Raw genomic sequence first — 17,945 nt, forward strand, 5'->3', positions numbered from 1 at the left:
TAGGTGTCATCTGTCATCATTATGAGTCCAGCATCCTCCCCAAACCCACGTAGTTCAGCAATATTTACATCACAATCATTTCCAAAACCCACACTTCATTATCAGTATCACAGTCAATGTCAGACACCTTCCCTACACCCACGTCAGCAACATTTACACCAAAATCATTTTTGAAACCCAGAGTCATCGCATTCCCCAAATCCCTCCCACCCCCTGGCTTTCTTCAAAGCCCTCCCTCCCCACCACTTTCCCCAAAGCCCTCCCTTCCCACACAGCAATATCATCATCAGTACAATAAACAGCAGCCCTCCCAGACCCACCCTAAAAAAAGCAGGGGGGCGTAGCTAGGGTAGCCAGAGCCCCCCTTCTCACCAAAGGCCTAGCCAGGCCAAGCTCTGTCTCTTTGCCATCTGGAGACTTGACTATTGGGGCAACAAGAGCTTTATATAGGGCAGGGAGAAGCCCATAAGCCAGTGGGTCTTTAAAGGGGCAGCGTCTCCTATTCTCAGTTAGAGGCAATTGGAGAAGTGATTGGGTCTTTAAGGAAGGACTGTCCTACAAGACTGAAAACACCTGAGTGCAGCATCTGGGTCTGTTTACCTTTAGGTAAATAAAGGGTTCTTCCCCATGGGAACTCTCTGTTATGGTGGTGGAGGTGATAAGAATTTCCCTAACAACGCCAGGAAGGCTTGTGGAGCCCCAACCTTCTCACTTAATATCTATGATTTCTATGGTTAATAATAATGATGATGGCATTTATTAAGTGCTTACTACGTGCAAAGCACTGCTCAGGTTACAAGGTGATCAGGTAGTGCCACGGGGGGGGCTCGCAGTCTTCATCCCCATTTCACAGATGAGGTAACTGAGGCACAGAGAAGTTAAGTGACTTGCCCAAAGTCACACAGCTGACAATTGGCAGAGCTGGGATTTGAAGCCATGACCTCTGACTCCAAAGCCCGTGCTCTTTCCACTGATATACGCTGCTTCTCTGTTCTCTCCTAAGCCCTTAATATGGTGCTCTGCAGAAAGTAAGTGCTCAATTAACACAACTTATTGATTGATTAGGAAGTTAAACGGCAATCATCAAATGCAACTTTGTGCCCGGAAGTGCAGAGAGCCAGCAGACTCCTTATTTTTCTCCTGCTCGGCCCACCAGGTGCCCCTGCTCTTCCCACTCCTCAGTATCTCAGACTCAAGCTGGTCCCACCGCTCCCAGCACCCCAATCCTCCAAGCCCATGTTCTCCCAGGCCGCAGCTTATTGAAATGGCTCATCTGTTTCCCACAAAAGAAAGAAGGGAGTAGAACAGAGGGAGAGACAAACTCTCTGGTGCTTAAATAAACAAAATGAATGAAACCAATACACTGTTGTGCTCCCAGTGGGTGTTGAATCAGTGCACCAGTCCCCTGGGTGGGGGCAGGGCTTAGGGAGAGCAGTTTTGTAGGAAGTTGCTGTTGTTGGAGCAGGATTGTATGCCTGAAATGGTTATGCCAGGGAAGTGGTATTACAGATTTGGACCCTCTAATTGCTCTGAGAGGGATGGGGCATTAGGATACACTGGTACTCCACATTCTGCCCTCCTATTGACACTAAATGGGGTGGGACTACCCAGATGCAGGATTGGCATGGCTGCAGGGAAGATCTTGAGCAGATGAGGTGGTTCAAGAAGGAGGTAGGGATCAGGGCAGTGTGCAGGGGCAGGACTCAGGAGTTCAGCTAGGGGGATAATAATATTAATAATTATGGCATTTGTTCAGCGCTTACCATGTGCCAGGTACTGTACTAATTGCTGGGATGCATGCAAGCAAATTGGATTGGACATAGTCCCTGTCCCACGTAGGGCTCACAGTCTCAATCACCATTTTACAGATGGGGTAACTGAGGCCCAGAGAAATCAAGTGAGTTGTCCAAGGTCTCATAGCAGACAAGTGGTTGAGTCAGGATTAGAGCCCAGGTCCATCTGACTCTAAAGCCCATACTCCATCCACTATGCCATCCTTCTTCTAAAAAAATTACTGTGGACTTTGTTAGGCACTGGGTGGATTCAGGCAAATCGGAAAGTCCCAGCCGAGACCCCCAAAACATTTATCTGGCTCCCTACCCATATGCCATGCCACAAATCCCTTTTCTTTCCATTTCCAACATGGCATTGTCCTGATTCCTGGGGATGCAAAGAGCCACGGCCTGAGGCAGCATTCCAGGAACCTCCACAGCTCCAATCCCAAACCACTCGGGGGTTCCCCGAAGGAATTGTGTCTTTATGGACAGTAATAACAGAAACAGTTTTCCTGTTATTTGGCCAGCGGTCATGAGTCATAGTGGGACAACTCAAAGCTTTCCCACATATTTTAGAAGTTGCTATCACCTATAGTAGAATAGAGGTGGTGGGGTGAGAAAAGCAAGCAGGGTTAGACCTTCTTGCCCTACTTGGTATTATTATTATTATTACGCTGGGGTAGATACAAAGCAATCAGGTTGTGCCACTTGGGCTCAAAGTTTTAATCCCCATTTTACAGATGAGGTAACTGAGGCACAGAGAAGTTAAGCAGCTTGCCCAAGGTCACACAGCAGACAGGTGGCGGCACCAGGATTAGAACCCATGTCCTCTGATTCCCAAGCCCATGCTCTTTCCTCTAAACCACGTATTCCCCATCTGCTCCCACCTGCCCTCTCCCCCAAGCCTCCCTCTCCTCTCTTCTCCTATCTCCCACTCAGCAAATGCAACCACATCACTTCTCCAGGACCTTTGTGCTATGGAAGCCCACTGGACCCTGTTGATCTGTAAAGTTTTCACCATTAACATTGTAAAAAAAAAGTGATATTATCTTATAATAATAATAGTAATGATGATGGCATTTATTAAGCACTTACTATGTGCAAAACACTGTTCTAAGCGCTGGGGAGGTTACAAGGCGATCAGGTTGTCCCACGTGGGGCTCACAGTCTTAATCCCCATTTTACAGATGAGGTCACTGAGGCCTAGAGAAGTGAAGTGACTTGTCCAAAGTCACCCAGCTGACAATTGGTGGAGCCGGGATTTGAACCCATGACCTCTGACTCCAAAGCCCGTGCTCTTTCCACTGAGCCATGCTGCTCCTAAGGGATTCTAGGGAATTAGAAATATTTAAACAAAACGAAAACCTAATGGGGATGGATCTTGTCGTTGAAATAATGTAATGCTGGTGCTGCCGTTTTCTTTCCCTTCTTGCACCTTCCAAACTTGGGGAACCAATCATAGGAAGTCATAACAGGCAGTCTAACAGATGTGTCCACCATTCAAGTCCTGTCTGGGGGAACTAATTAGAAAAAGTGACCTGCAAACATGTCATAAATCAATTCTTTAAACTTGTGAAATATGATTAAAGAATCTCAGGCCACAAGCTATAATTTCTTGTCATGGGTCATACTTTACCAAGTGCAAACGTCTTCTATACTCGATTTAGTGGAGTGGGAAGATGGGCACAAAATAATTCTTGTAGTAAAATGATACAGGTATCACACTGAAGCATAGAGTGGAAAAGGGAGAGGCTGGAGGGAGGGAGGTCAGATGCAATAATTGAGGCAGATATGAGACTTTCTCAGACAACTGTGGTAGCAATTTGGATGGAGAGAAAGAGACAAATTTGAAGGCTTTGAAAGTAGAACAGACAGGATTTGGTAACAAATTTGATATGTGAGTTGAATGAGAGAAATGAATCAAGGATAATGCTAAGATTATGGGATTGTGAGACAGGGAGGATGGTGGTACTGCCTATAGTGATAGGAAAGTCTGTTACAGTGATGAGTTCTATTTGGGAAATGTAAATTTAGAGGTGCGGTGAAACATCCAAGTAGAGATGTCTTTAAGAAAGGATGAAATGTGAGACTGCAGAGAAGGAGAGAGGTCAGGGCAGGAAAGGTAAATTTGGGAATCATCTGCATTGAGATGGAAGTTGAAACAGTGGGAGTGAATGAGTTTGCCAATGCAGTAGAAGGAGTGTGGCTTAATGGAAAGAGCACGGGCTTGGAAGTCAGAAAGTCATGGATTCTAATCCCAGTTCTGCCACTTGTTTGCTATGTGACCTTGGGTAAGCCACTTAACTTCTCTGTGCCTTAGTTACTTCATCTGTAAAATGGGAATTAAGACTGTGAGTCCCACATGGGACAACCTGATTACCCCATATCTACCCCTGCAGTGCTTGGCAGATAGTAAACCCATACCAAAAACCATAATTGTTTAGAAGCAGTGTGTCTTAGTGGATAGAGTGTGGGCTTGGGAGTAAGAGATCATGGGTTCTAATTCTGACTCCACCACTTGTCAGCTGTGTGACTTTGGGTAAGTCAGTTAACACCTCCATGCCTCAGTTACCTCATCTGTAAAATGGGGATTAAGTCTGTGAGCCCTGTGTTCTAATCCCAGCTACATGCTTCCCTGCTGTGTGACCTTGGGCAAATAAAAAAACTCCATATTTTTATGGTATTTGGTAAATGCTTACTATGTGCCAGGCACTGCATTAAGCCCTGGGATAGACACAATATAACCAGGTTCATTTTTCTGCAAAAAAAGCATTCAGGACATGAGAAACAGCGTGGTTTAGTGGAAAGAGCACGTGCCTGGGAGTCAGAGGTTGTGGGTTCTAATTCTGGCTCGGCTACTTGTCAACTGTGTGACTTTGGGCAAGTCACTTAACTTCTCTGTGCCTCAGTTACCTCATCTGTAAAATGGGGTTTAAGACTGTGAGCCCCACGTGGGACAACCTGTAACCTTGTATTTACCCCAACGCTTAGAACAGTGACTGGCACATAGTAAGAGCTTAACAAATACCATCATTATTATTATTATAATGTCTTCCACATCTCAGAAAATTTCAGTGTTTGCCCATCCACCTATGCATCAAACAAAAACTCCTTATCATTGGCTGTAAGTACTCAATCACCTTGCCCCCTCCTACCTCACCTCGCTAGTCTCTTTCTACAACCCTGTCCGCACAGTTCACTTGTCTAATGCTGACTTCTTACTGTGCTTCAATCTCGTCTGTCTCGCTGTTGAATCCTCTCCCATGTCCTGTCTCTGGTCTGGAGTATCCTCCCTCCTCAAATCCAACAGACAATTACTCTCTCCACCTTCAAAACCTTATTGTTTTTCAGTCCCTTCTAGACTGTGAGCCCGCTGTTGGGTAGGGACTGTCTCTATGTGTTGCCGACTTGTACTTCCGAAGCGCTTAGTACAGTGCTCTGCACACAGTAAGTGCTCAATAAATACGATTGATTGATTGATTGATTATTGAAGGCACATCTCCTCCAAGAGGCCTTCCCAGACGAAGCCCCACTTTCCTCTTCTCCCACTCCCTTTTGTGTCACCCTGATTTGCTCCCTTTCTTCTTCCCCTCACCCAGCCCCACTTATTTACATATCTAAATATCTACACATACATATGCACATATTTACATATCTGTATTTTCCTTTATTTATATTAATGTCTGTCTCCACCCCTCTAGACTATAAACTCATTGTGGGCAGGGAATGTGTCTGTTTATTGTTTCATTGTACCCTCCCAAGTGCTTAGTTCAGTTCTCTGCACACAGTAAGCGCTCAATAAATACAATTGAATGAATGAGTGAAGGTTGGACACAATCCTTGTCCCACATTGGGCAATTAGTCTTAATATAGGTTTTGCCTATAAGATAACTGAGATATAGAAGAGATAAGTGACTTCCCCAAGGTCATGCAGCAAGTATCTGCCAGAGCTGGGCTTAGAACTCAGGTCCTCTGACACCGAGGCTTGTGCCTTTTTCACTAGGGCAAGCGGTTCCTCAGTGACTTCTCATTTGCAAAATGAGGATTCAGTAGCTTTCGTTACTTCTAATTAGACTGTGAGCCCCTTGTGGAACAGGGTCCTGATTGATTTGTATTTATCCGAGTGCTTATAACAGTGTTTGGCATATAGTAAGAACCTAATGACTATCATAATTGTTTGTTATTATGCCTATGCAACTGTATCTAATTGCCCTCCACCCAGTTGAAGTGGTTGCTTTATGTCTGCTAATGAGCCCTGTCCCTTTGATTGATTCCTGCTTCTGACTGGGACAATTGCCACATGCAAAAAAATGCTCCTCTGCCTCTGCTACTTGTCATTACAGCTGGTACAAAGAAATTTCAGTACAGCAATTTTTATTTGCTCTAGTACATCCCTGCAAGCCTCATAAGACTGTATGTAGGTTTCAAATCATTTCAGTGTAGGAAGATGTTTAAAAATTAAAGTGTATGACATTGTTAATGTCTTTCTATTTTTATTCTGAGTTCATTTTCCTCTTTCACTTCCTATACAAACTCCATGAGAGCAGGACAGTTACTGTTAATAATTTTTTCAACCCATGCTCACACCATTTAAAGAAAAAAAATACAGATTTCAGAAACAAAACAAACTTTAATCTATAATGCTGACAGAAATAATGGTATAAAGAATTAATAATAATAATAATAATAATAATCATAGTGATGATAATGGTGGTATTTCTTAAGCACTTACTATGTACTGAGCACTGTTCTAAGCACTGGGATAGATACAATGTAATCAAGTTGTCCCATGTGGGGCTCACAGTCTTAATCCCCATTTTACAGATGAGGTAACTAATGCACGGAGAAGTCAAGTGACTTGACCAAAGTCACACAGCTGGTAAGTGCGTGGCGTAGTGGGAGCAGCATTGCTCAGTGGAAAGAGCTCGGGCTTTGGAGTCAGAGGTCATGGGTTCAAATCCCAGCTCCGCCAATTGTCAGCTGTGTGACTTTGGGCAAGTCATTTCACTTCTCTGGGCCTCAGTTCCCTCATCTGTAAAATGGGGATTCAGACTGTGAGCTCCCCCTGGGACAACCTGATCACCTTGTAGCCTCCCCAGCACTTAGAACAGTGCTTTGCACATAGTAAGCACTTAATAAATGCCATTATTATTATCTTTTAGACTGTGAGCCCACTGTTGGGTAGGGACTGTCTCTATATGTTGCCAATTTGTACTTCCCAAGCGCTTAGTACAGTGCTCTGCACACAGTAGGCGCTCAATAAATACGATTGATGATGATGATGAAGTGATGGAGCAGGATTAGAGCCCACAACCTCCGACTCCCAAGCCTATGCCCTTTCCACTATGCAACACTGCTTCTCTGAATTGTGATTATCAATGTATAAAAATCTTGTTCTGAAAGTATTGCTTACCCAATTTTCTCCTATCGAGAAACACACCTTGGTGATACCCATACTGTACGGACAGTCTCTTTCTACACCTAATCTGCCCCATTTTAGAAAGAGCTATTGACCCCTGGATTCTCATCTCTAAACAGCTTGATAGTGTTCAGCTCAAGCCCATAATGATAGAGAGTGCACTGAATTGAGAATTTAAGTCCCATGAGTTGGTAGAAATTTATCTGTATGTCCAATAATCCGTAGCCTCTAAAGAACTGCCTGAGCTGAGTTATAGCTTAGTTTTGGAACAGAGAGCTGTCCAGACTTGAACTTTTGGTAGTTCATTCATTCAATAGTATTTACTGAGTGCTTACTGTGTGCAGAGCACTATACTAAGCGCTTGAAAAGTACAATACATCAAAACATAGAGACAATCTCTACCCAACAATGGGCTCACAATCTAGAAGTAGAGAGATAGACAACAAAGCAAAACAAGTAGACAGGCATCAATAGCATCGATACAAATAAATAGAATTGAAGATATATATACACATAATTAGTAAAATAAATGGAATAATAAATATGTACATATATACACAATTGCCATGGGGTAGGGAGGGGGTAGAGCAGAGGAAGGGAGTCAGGGTGATGGGGAGGGGAAGAGGAGCAGGGGAAAAGGGGGGGCTAAATCTGGGAAGTCCTCCTGGAGGAGGTGAGCTTTCAGGGGGTAGTTCTGACTACCTAGGCAGCCAAAGTCCACAGGACTAAAAGATACTAGGTTCAGCAAGTGAAGTACCATCTTCTCCAACCCAGAAGCTCCTTCATCTGCCTTAGTGTCATCTGTCAATCTTCTCTATCCTTCAACTCTCACATTCAATTTGCTGACAAGTACTACCATTTTTTTTTCCTGCACAACATCCCTATGTATTCCTTCCTCTCCACTATCCGGCCCCATCTTACATATCTACTTTTTTCAACCACTATAGCCCAATTTGATGTCTTTGTTTCTCCCAGGCCAACCTTCTAGCAATACCTTACTCTTGACTCACTCATGCTGTTTTCCCAACTTGGAGCTCTCTCCTTCCTGAGATTCAAATTCCTCCTTAAATGCCCTTCAACAAGTTTCCCAGATTAATTCCCTAGCACACTGTCAGGTCATCCCTTCAGCAAACATTTGCACAAGAAGCACCTAATTCATATATTCATTAATTTCAATCATATTTATTGAGCACTTACTGTATGCAGAGCACTGTACCTAATAAATACCATTGATTGAAAGAGTAGCACAAAAATATTTTTATCCTCCTTAGGAGGCATGTCAGTCAATCAGTCAATGGTATTTTTTGAGTGTTTACTTTGTACAGAGTCCTGCAGCAATCACTGGGAAGAGTACAATAGAAAAAGTTGGTATATCCCTTCCCTGCCTTCAAGGAATTTATAGACTAGTAGGGGACAACAAATACATTGACCCTTTGCTCACATCCTTCCAGGTCTAGTGGAAAGAGCACAGTCCTGGGAGCCAGACGCCCTGGATTTTAATCCCAGCTCCACCACTTACCTGCTGTGTGATCTTGGGCAAGTCATTTCACTTCTCTGTACTTATGTTTCTTCATCTGCAAAATGGGGGTTCAATACTACTTCTCTTTTCTACTTACTCTGTGAGCCCGATGTGAAACTTGTTCCTACCTCAGTGCTCAGTTCAGTGCTTGACCATCTTCCCCTCTGTGTCAACTATGCTCTTTGCTACATACCCTTTAAGAGTTTTGATACCCCATCCCCACAGAACTTATCTACATATCCTTATACACTACTATTTCTCGTGACTGTGATTTATTTAAATTTATTTAAATAACACCTACCAATTCTATTTTATTGTACTTTCCTAAATGTTCTTCATATAGTAAGCACTAAATAAATACCATTGGTTGATGGTCTGGGGAAGCAAAGGGGAGATTTCTGGAAGTTCATGCTTGATAGTTTCAATTTATTTGGTCAAGTAGATGGTCAGGTCACTAATGGAAAGAAATGGGGGAGGTGGAGATACTGGCGATTTAAGGACAATATGCAGTAAGGGAGGAAAAATATTCCTGCTTGGAGAAGCAGCATGGCCTAGAGGATAAAAGCACAGGGTTGTGAGTCAGAAGGTCATAGGTTCTAATATCAGCTCCTCCACTTGTCTGCTGTGTGACCTTAGACAAGTCATTTCACTTCTCTGGGCCTCAGCTCCCTCATCTCTAAAATGGGGATTAAGACCATGAGTACCATATGGGAGAGGAACTGTATCCAACCCAATTACCTAATGGACCAGAAGCTCGGTGTGGGCAGAGATTGTCTCTCTTAATTGCTGAACTGTACTTTCCAAGTGCTTAGTACAGTGCTCTGCACACAGTAAGCACTCAATAAATACAATTGAATGAATGAAAGAGAAGGGGGTAGAATCATTTATTTTGACAATTCTAGTTGTAAATATTTTTCTGTTGATCTCCCCTTTTAGAATGCAAGCTTCTTGTGGGCAGAAAACATGCCACTTTCTCATTGTGTACTTCCCAAGTACTTAGTACTGTGTAGCATACCGAATGGGTTCTTAATAAATGTTATTACCACAATTATTACTTCTACAACCATCACCACATTAAGGCTGAAAAATGAAATTTTTGTAGAAGCATGTGTTCAGGTGGCTGTACCAAAAGCACAATTGCTATCAGGGTACAACTGTCACCTCTTGCAACCCCGGTCTCATTTCCAAAAACTCCAATGTATTGTCATTACAAGCTATGCACATGGATGCAATAAGAAGAGGGGACATACTTTCTGGCCTCGTCAATGAAATCTGTGCCCCATCAGAATTCCCGAAGCTTTAGCTTCGTCCTACACAAGGGAAATCATTTTCCTATTCATAATATATATGATTGAATGAATGAATGAATGAATGTGTGAAATAATTTCTGGGGGTAGAAATGACTCTAGTTATGAAATATTTTTGTTGAATATCTTAGAGCAAAAACCTATGCATCACTCCCAGGACGGCCTCAGATGGCTTTTTAAACTTTCATTTGAATGTAAGAGCAACATTAATCAATTTTGGAAAAGAGTCTCAATATTTTTCCCCTCACAAGAGAAATTTAAAACAGAACTCTGGGATAAATAGCAAAAATATCTAGAAATATCCTGCTTCCCTGTATATTTCAAAACAGTATACTGTAAATATAGCCAACATGTCTTAATACTAATGCTGCATGCACAAAGCTACAATATGAGTAAAACATGTTATAACTGATTATATTGTTTTGTACTGTCCCAATACAGTCTTGTATTCTCCCAAGTGCCTAGTGCAGTGCTTTCCACACAGTAAGTGCTCAATAAATACCACAGATGGATTGTACTTAGAAAATGAACGAATCGTTATGAACAATTAAGGTCAAGTAGTTGTTACCAGACCCATCCTTGGGGGGTGGGGGGTGTGAGGCATACAAAGAAGCAGCATGGCTCAGTGGAAAGAGCCTGGGCTTTGGAGTCAGAGGTCAGGGGTTCAAATCCCGGCTTCGCCAATTGTCAGCTGGGTAACTTTGGGCAAGTCACTTAACTTCTCTGGACCTCAGTTACCTCATCTGTAAAATGGGGATTAAGACTGTGAGCCCCACATGGGACAGCTTGATCACCTTGTATGCCCCAAGCGCTTAGAACAGTGCTTTGCACATAGTAAGCACTTAACAAATGCCATTATTATCATTATTATTATTAACCCACACCAAAGATTGAGGGTGCCACCACCGTCTTGATGCGCTCCCATTGATATTTCTGATCAGCTTTGATCTCTGCACTCAGGGGCCCCTGGATCTCCCAGTAAACAGGGCTGAGATGCAGGGTGTCAGAGGGAGGATGGATGTGATCAAGCCACCAGAACTCCCTTTCTCTCCTTGCTATTGCCCTGTGAAATGGCTCTCTAGAGCACTGGATTTCATTTGTGCATTCAATCGTATTTATTGAGCGCTTATGGAGTGCAGACAACTGTACTAAGTGCTTGGGAAGTACAATTCGGCAACATATAGAGACAGTCCCTACCCAACAATGGGCTCACAGTCTAGAAGGGGGAGATAGATAACAAAACAAAACATGTAGACAGGTGTCAACATTGTCAGAACAAATATAATTAAGGCTATAGAATAATAATGATGGCATTTATTAAATGCTTACTATGTGCAAAACACTATTCTAAGCACTGGGGAAGTTACAATGTGATCAGGTTGTCCCACGGGGGGCTCACAGTCTTAATCCCCATTTTACAGATGAGGTAACTGAGGCCCAGAGAAGTGAAGTGACTTCCCCAAAGTCACACAGCTGACAATTGGTGGAGCTGGGATTTGAACTCACGACCTCTGACTCCAAAGCCCATGCTCTTTCCACTGAGCCATGCTGCTTCTCTAATATAGTATTTGTTAAGTGCTTACTATGTGCCAAGCACTGTTCTAAGCACTGGGGGAGATACAGGATTATCAGGTTGTTCCATGTAGGGCTCACAGTCTTCATCCCCATTTTCCAGATGAGGGAACTGAGGCCCAGAGAAGTTAAGTGACTTACCCAAAGTCACACAGCTGACAAGTGGTGGAGCCAGGATTAGAACCCACGACCACTGACTCCTAAGCCCGGGCTCTTTCCACTGAACTATGCTACTTCTCTATATGCACATCAATAACAAAATAAATAGGATAGTAAATATGTACAAGTAAAATAAATAGAGTAATAAATCTGTACAAATTTGGGGGAGATGGGGAGGAGAAGAAAGAGGTGGCTTAGTCTGGGAAGGCTTCCTGGAGGAGGTGAGCTCTCAGGAGGACTTTGAAAGGAGGAAAAGAGCTAGCTTGGTGGATGTGTGGAGGGAGGGGATTCCAGGCCAGGGGAAGGATGTGGTCCAGGGGCCAATGGTGGGACAGAGGAGAACGAGGTACAGTGAGGAGGTTAGCGGCAGAGGGGCGGAGGGTGTGGGCTGGGCTGTAGAAGGAGAGACGGGAGGTGAAGTAGGAAGGGGTGAGGTGATGGAAGCCTTGAAGCTGAGAGTGAGGAGTTTTTTGCTTGATTCATAGGATCTGCAGTTACCTGGAGGCTTGTTGGGTGGTTAGAAAAGACATGATGGGACACTGGTCCAGGTGTATCATGAGGAGGAAAGACGTTTAAGGAGTGGAACTTCTGTCTTAAACCTTTCTCTCCTGATGCTGATAGTCTGCCACTTTTTGCCAGTCTGTATAGTTTCCTTGCCTACCGTAGAGCTGATTCAGAGGTGATCTTCCACCCACATTAACTCTAAAAGCAAAAGCAGGGGAGGTAGCGCACAGAATGGGGGTTGTTAAGAATGGAATTTGTGCTCCTCTGCTGGGGAAGAAGTTGCAAGAAGGAGACAGAGGAAAAGGAGAAAGAGGGAGACAGACAGAAAGGTCTTAGATCTTGTCATTTTCTTCCTCCTCTGCTACCACTGTTGCTTTTGTTGCTGCATAATTTGGTTTCTCTCAGGCTGATAGGCATGGGAGGCCATGATGAGTGGTCAGACAGTGCTCACAGTGGCTAAACTTGGTCTTTTCACTGGAGTTTTCCTTCCTTGCCCTTTGCCCACCAATAGTTGCTAGTACTTTGCACTAGGCTCAGTGCCCAGAACAGGGCCTGCTCTTGTCCCCTGAAGGTATGGGAGATGAGCAGGCTCCTTCTCCGCCTGGCTTTACTAGCTGAACTCAGCACCACTGCTCTTTGCCGCGGGCAGACTGACAAACAAGCATGCATAGGGAGAAGGGGATGAGAACTGCTTGAGCTCACACTGCCATATGGTGAGGTATAAAGCCACCATCTTGGCTCCCCCTCAGCCCTTTTCCTGTTCCAAAGTTGTGGGATGGTCCATCTATTTATTTGCCAGCTTCCTGCATATATCTTGGCTGTAGAAGTGAGGCCAGTGACATCACCTCGTCAGGGCCAGTCAGTGAATGGATGTCTTTGTGTGAGAACCACATTTTATTCCAAGAAGATCCATAGGTTGTCCACCCCTGACTTGGAACCTCATACTTGTAACACATGGTTCATTAATTGGTGATTAATTAGTTGTTTATTAAATCCTCTGAAACATGACTAAAGGAATGACAGTCATCACAATCCCCATTTTACAGAAGGCAAAGAAAGAGAATGGAATTTTCCCTACAAGCAAGCAGAGTCTGTAACAGAATCTACCTCGTATTCAGAGCTTTAGACTTCTGGCTCTATTGCCCCGTATTTGGACCAAAAAACCAAACTGAAAATAATCAATTCAGTCAACCACAAGGAAGGGAAACATTTATCACACTACGTGAAACCCCATAAATATGTGTGAGGCAGGGCTGCTATTAAAAGTGGAACAGATTCCACTTGGGTAAGCTATACTGGACATGGGAGCTGAGATCTTGTGAACAGTTCAATTGTCTGGGTAGACACACCACAGCTCAATTTAATATTAAAAGGAATGACTTGAAAACATCAGAAAGGCAATAGGGCTCTTAGATGGTATGATAGATGCTACAATTTGAACAAAAAGTTATTAAAAATGGACCACCCTATAGGTTTTGTAACCACAAAGACCTAATGTAAAACTCTCCAGGAGTCACACTGTTCCTGCTTTAATTCTTAAAAGGCAACTGCAAAAATCAAATGAAAATATACAATAAGCACCTCCCACAACAATGCTTTAAAATCAAGGCTAGTAAAATGAAATTTATATGTGTAATGTCATATTAATACTCTGAACATGTAACAATCATTGTTCTCTGAAACAACGTAGACTGTGTAGAGTGTGTCACTTTCAGTGTTCCTATTTGTGTCCTGAAGCACGAGTAGAAACGAGAAGCAGCGTGTTTCAGTGGAAAGAGCATGGGCTTTGGAGTCAGAGATCATGGGTTAAAATCCTGGCTCCGCCAGTTAGCTGTGTGGCTTTGGGTAAGTCACTTAACTTTTCTGTGCCTCAATTCCCATCATCTGTAAAATGGGGATAAAGACAGTGAGCCCTCCCACCCCGTGGGACATCCTGATCACCTTGTAACCTCTCCAGCACTTAGAACAGTGCCTTGCACAGAGTAACCACTTAATAAATGCCATCATTATTATTACGACCACTTAAGTGCTTCAGCATACTATAGAGGCTTAGAGTCCCCAGCCAACACAACAACCAGGAAAATAAGATTTCTGTTTAAAAATATGCCTAGTGCAATCTTTCCTCCAAAACATTCTGCATTATTAACAGCTAGAGAGCAGGTTAAGACAAAAAAAATCAATTTTGCATTTTGTTTGAGAATACCCTGACAGGTTGAGAGACCCTGGACATTTAAACAAGAATGAAGTTATTTCAGTCCTATTATATTCATATTTGTATTTAACAATTTCTGAACATGTATTCCTAAGAACAACTTGACAACTGTATATCTTTTAGATGGCAACAGACCAAGGGGTAGCAAAGCAGAAGTATTATGGAAAATATAATTCTTGATTTTTTGATGGCATTTGTTAAGTTCTTACTATGTGCCAGGAACTGTTCTAAACATTGGGATAGATACAAGATAGTCAAATTGGACACAGTCCAGGTCCCACATTATAATAATAATAATGATGATGATGGTATTTGTTAAGCTCTTACTATGTGCAAAGTACTGTTCTAAGCACTGGGGGGGATACAAGGTGATCAGGTTGTCCCTACGTGGGGCTCACAGTCTTAATCCCCATTTTACAGATGAGGGAACTGAGGCACAGAGAAGTGAAGTGACTTGCCCAGAGTCACACAGCTGACAAGTGGCAGAGCCGGGATTAGAACCCATGATCTCTGACTCATAAGCCTGTGCTCTTTCCACGGAGCCACGCTGCTTCTCTGGCACTCACATGGCACTCACATTCTAAGTAGGTGGGAGAACAGGGTTTGAATCCCCATTTAACAGTTGAGGGAACAGAAGTACAGAAAAGGTAAATGACTTGTCCAAGGTCACACAGCAGACAAGTGGTGGAGCCAGGATTAGAATCCAGGTCATTCTGACTCTCAAGCATGTTCTCTATCCAACAGGCCATGCTGCTTCTCTACTTAATTTACCTGAAGCAATTAAACACCTCCCTCTCCACTTCCACTTGCAGAGAAGCCCTCTGAACTTCAAGAGCAGCAGCAAGATGTAGGGACTAGAACACAGGCCTGGAAATCAGGAGGTCATGGGTTCTAATCCTGGCTCCCCCACTCCTCTGCTGTGTGACCTTGGGCTAGTCATTTCACTTCTCTGTGCCTCAGTCACCTCATCTGTAAAGAGGGGATTGAGATTATGAGCCCCATGTGGGATAGGCACTGTGTCCAGCCTGAGTAGCTTGTATCTACTCCAGCGCTTAGAACAGTGCTTGGCACATAGCAAGTACTAAACAAATGTCATTATTTATGTATTTATTTATTCCACAAGCTCACCCACTTTAGGGGGTGCAGGGAAGGAAGGTGATATATTTGATGAACATTTATATCCATTCACAAGTACTTGGTAGGGGAGTCAGTAAATTGGGATCCTCTTTCCTGAGCACATGTAAAAAAATTAGTGAATATTTTGTAAAATCAAGGTGTGCAAAAGAGGCAATGATGGGTGAAAGTGAAGGAGGAGATACTTGTCTTAATTTATCTGTCTGTTGCAAGTCAGTCTTGTCATTGTTTTACTTCAAGCCTCTGAATGTCAGTGCCTTCCAAGTCTACTTCAGGTCAGCTTTTGCCACATTTTCAATACAATTGTATTAAAATTATATTGCAAACCAAATAATGTCTGTCTCCCTCACTAGACTGCAAACTCATTGTGGACAGGGAACGTGTCTGCTAATTCTGTTGCCTTATGCTCTTCCAAGGGCTTAGTACAGTGCTCTGCACATAGTAAATGCTCAATAAATACAATTAATTGGTTGATTGACTGGAGCAGATGTTGGATAGCTTCAGGAAAGATTCTCGCTTTTAGTGCTTAAGTTTTAAATCAAGTAATAATAATAATAATGGCATTTGCTAAGTGCTTACTATGTGCAAAGCACTGTTCTAAGTGCTGGGGGGATACAAGGTGATCAGGTTGTCCCATGGAGGGCTCACAGGCTTTATCCCCATTTTACATATGAGGTAACTGAGGCTCAGATAAGTTAAGTGACTTGCCCAAGGTCACACAGCAGACATGTGGTGGAGTCAGGATTAGAACCCATGACCTCTGACTCCCAAGCCCGGGATCTTTTCACTGAGCCATACTGCTTCTCACTACCACTCTGTTGGATTATGTTCTCCCAAGCACATGGTACATGGGCTCTGCATACAGAAAGTGCTCAGTAAATACCACTGATTAATTGAATGACTGATAGTACACCAGGCCCACATAAGATCAAAGATGAATTCTAAAAAAATTATGAATGACAGCAGCAATTTCTGCTAAGCTATACTAGTTTGAGTACTTGCTCTATTTAGCATATTGTTTAGGGAATGTTAAATGTATTTCTTTGCTTGAATGGACATCAAAAATAGACAAACATTGGAAAATTCCTGCTGTGTCAGCACATAAAATACCCCAGGACACATATTGGTTTGAACCTAGGCCTTAAATCAGTTAGGGAAAATAAACACTAAAGAAGCTCTACGTAAAATAGCATTTCTTAAAATGGAGAGGCTTAAAATTAAAGTGTATCATATTTTAGGCCAATCAAGTGAAATAGATTTGGGTGAGATTGTTAAGATCCTTGTAGGTACAGAACATGTCTACTGTCCTTTTCCAAGTGCTGAGTACAGTGCTCTGAACACATTAAGCACTCAAGAAATGCCACTGATGGACTGTTAAGATTTGCTGCAGTAGAATGGTAACATCTATTCCAGTAGACATCATCAGTGAAAGCCAGGGTAAAGGGATTGTTTACGGTGCTGGTGGTTTGTACAATACCACCTACCCATTCTCATCCCTGTTAACCGTGTTCCTGCTGTTGCACGCAATGCAAAAAGCAGGCAGGTGGGCAAGGACACAGTACACTGTGAACTGCAGGAGGGAATTTTATATACAGAACCCATTTAAAGTGTATGATCACTTATTATGTTCACATGAAGCTGCAGCCACTGAGGTCTTTGCCACCCACTTCTGCCAGTTGATTTCAGGCCTTCTACTTCATTTTTCCATCCCCTGGGGCTTTAATAACCACATAGATGTTCCTGACAACCCTTCCGCTACCCGCCTTCGATCACTTTTCAATTCCACTGACCTCCTGCTCGACCCCACCTCACCCACTCACCACCTTGGACACACACTCGATCTCATCATCTTTAGTCACTGCACAATCTCTAATAATAATAATAATGATAATGATGGTATTTATTAAGTGCTTACTATGTGCAAAGCACTGTTCTAAGTGCTGGGGTAGATACAAGGTAATCAGGCTGTCCCATGTGGGGCTCACAGTCTTCATCCCCATTTGACAGATGAGATCACTGAGGCACACCACCAGCTCTGAAATCTGACGACAACCCCCAACCTGCCTTCTCTCTCATACACCTCCTCTCTGCAAATCTGTCCTGTTCCCTCACAGAGACCTCTGCTTTTTTTATCCCATCCAATTTTCTCAATTCATCATGCTCCATTTAGCCTCCGTACCCAAACTACCTTCCCCTGATGACCAAACTGACTCTCTCGAACATTGCTCTCCCAAGTGAACTCAACTCACTCACTCCTGTGTCCCTTTATCGATCTTGTACCACTAACCTACAGCCCTGGATCACCTCCACAGTTCACCTCCTTTGCTCTTGTGCAAGAGCCACA

Source organism: Tachyglossus aculeatus, chromosome 2 (genome assembly GCF_015852505.1).
Source record: "Tachyglossus aculeatus isolate mTacAcu1 chromosome 2, mTacAcu1.pri, whole genome shotgun sequence".
NCBI lineage: Eukaryota > Metazoa > Chordata > Mammalia > Monotremata > Tachyglossidae > Tachyglossus > Tachyglossus aculeatus.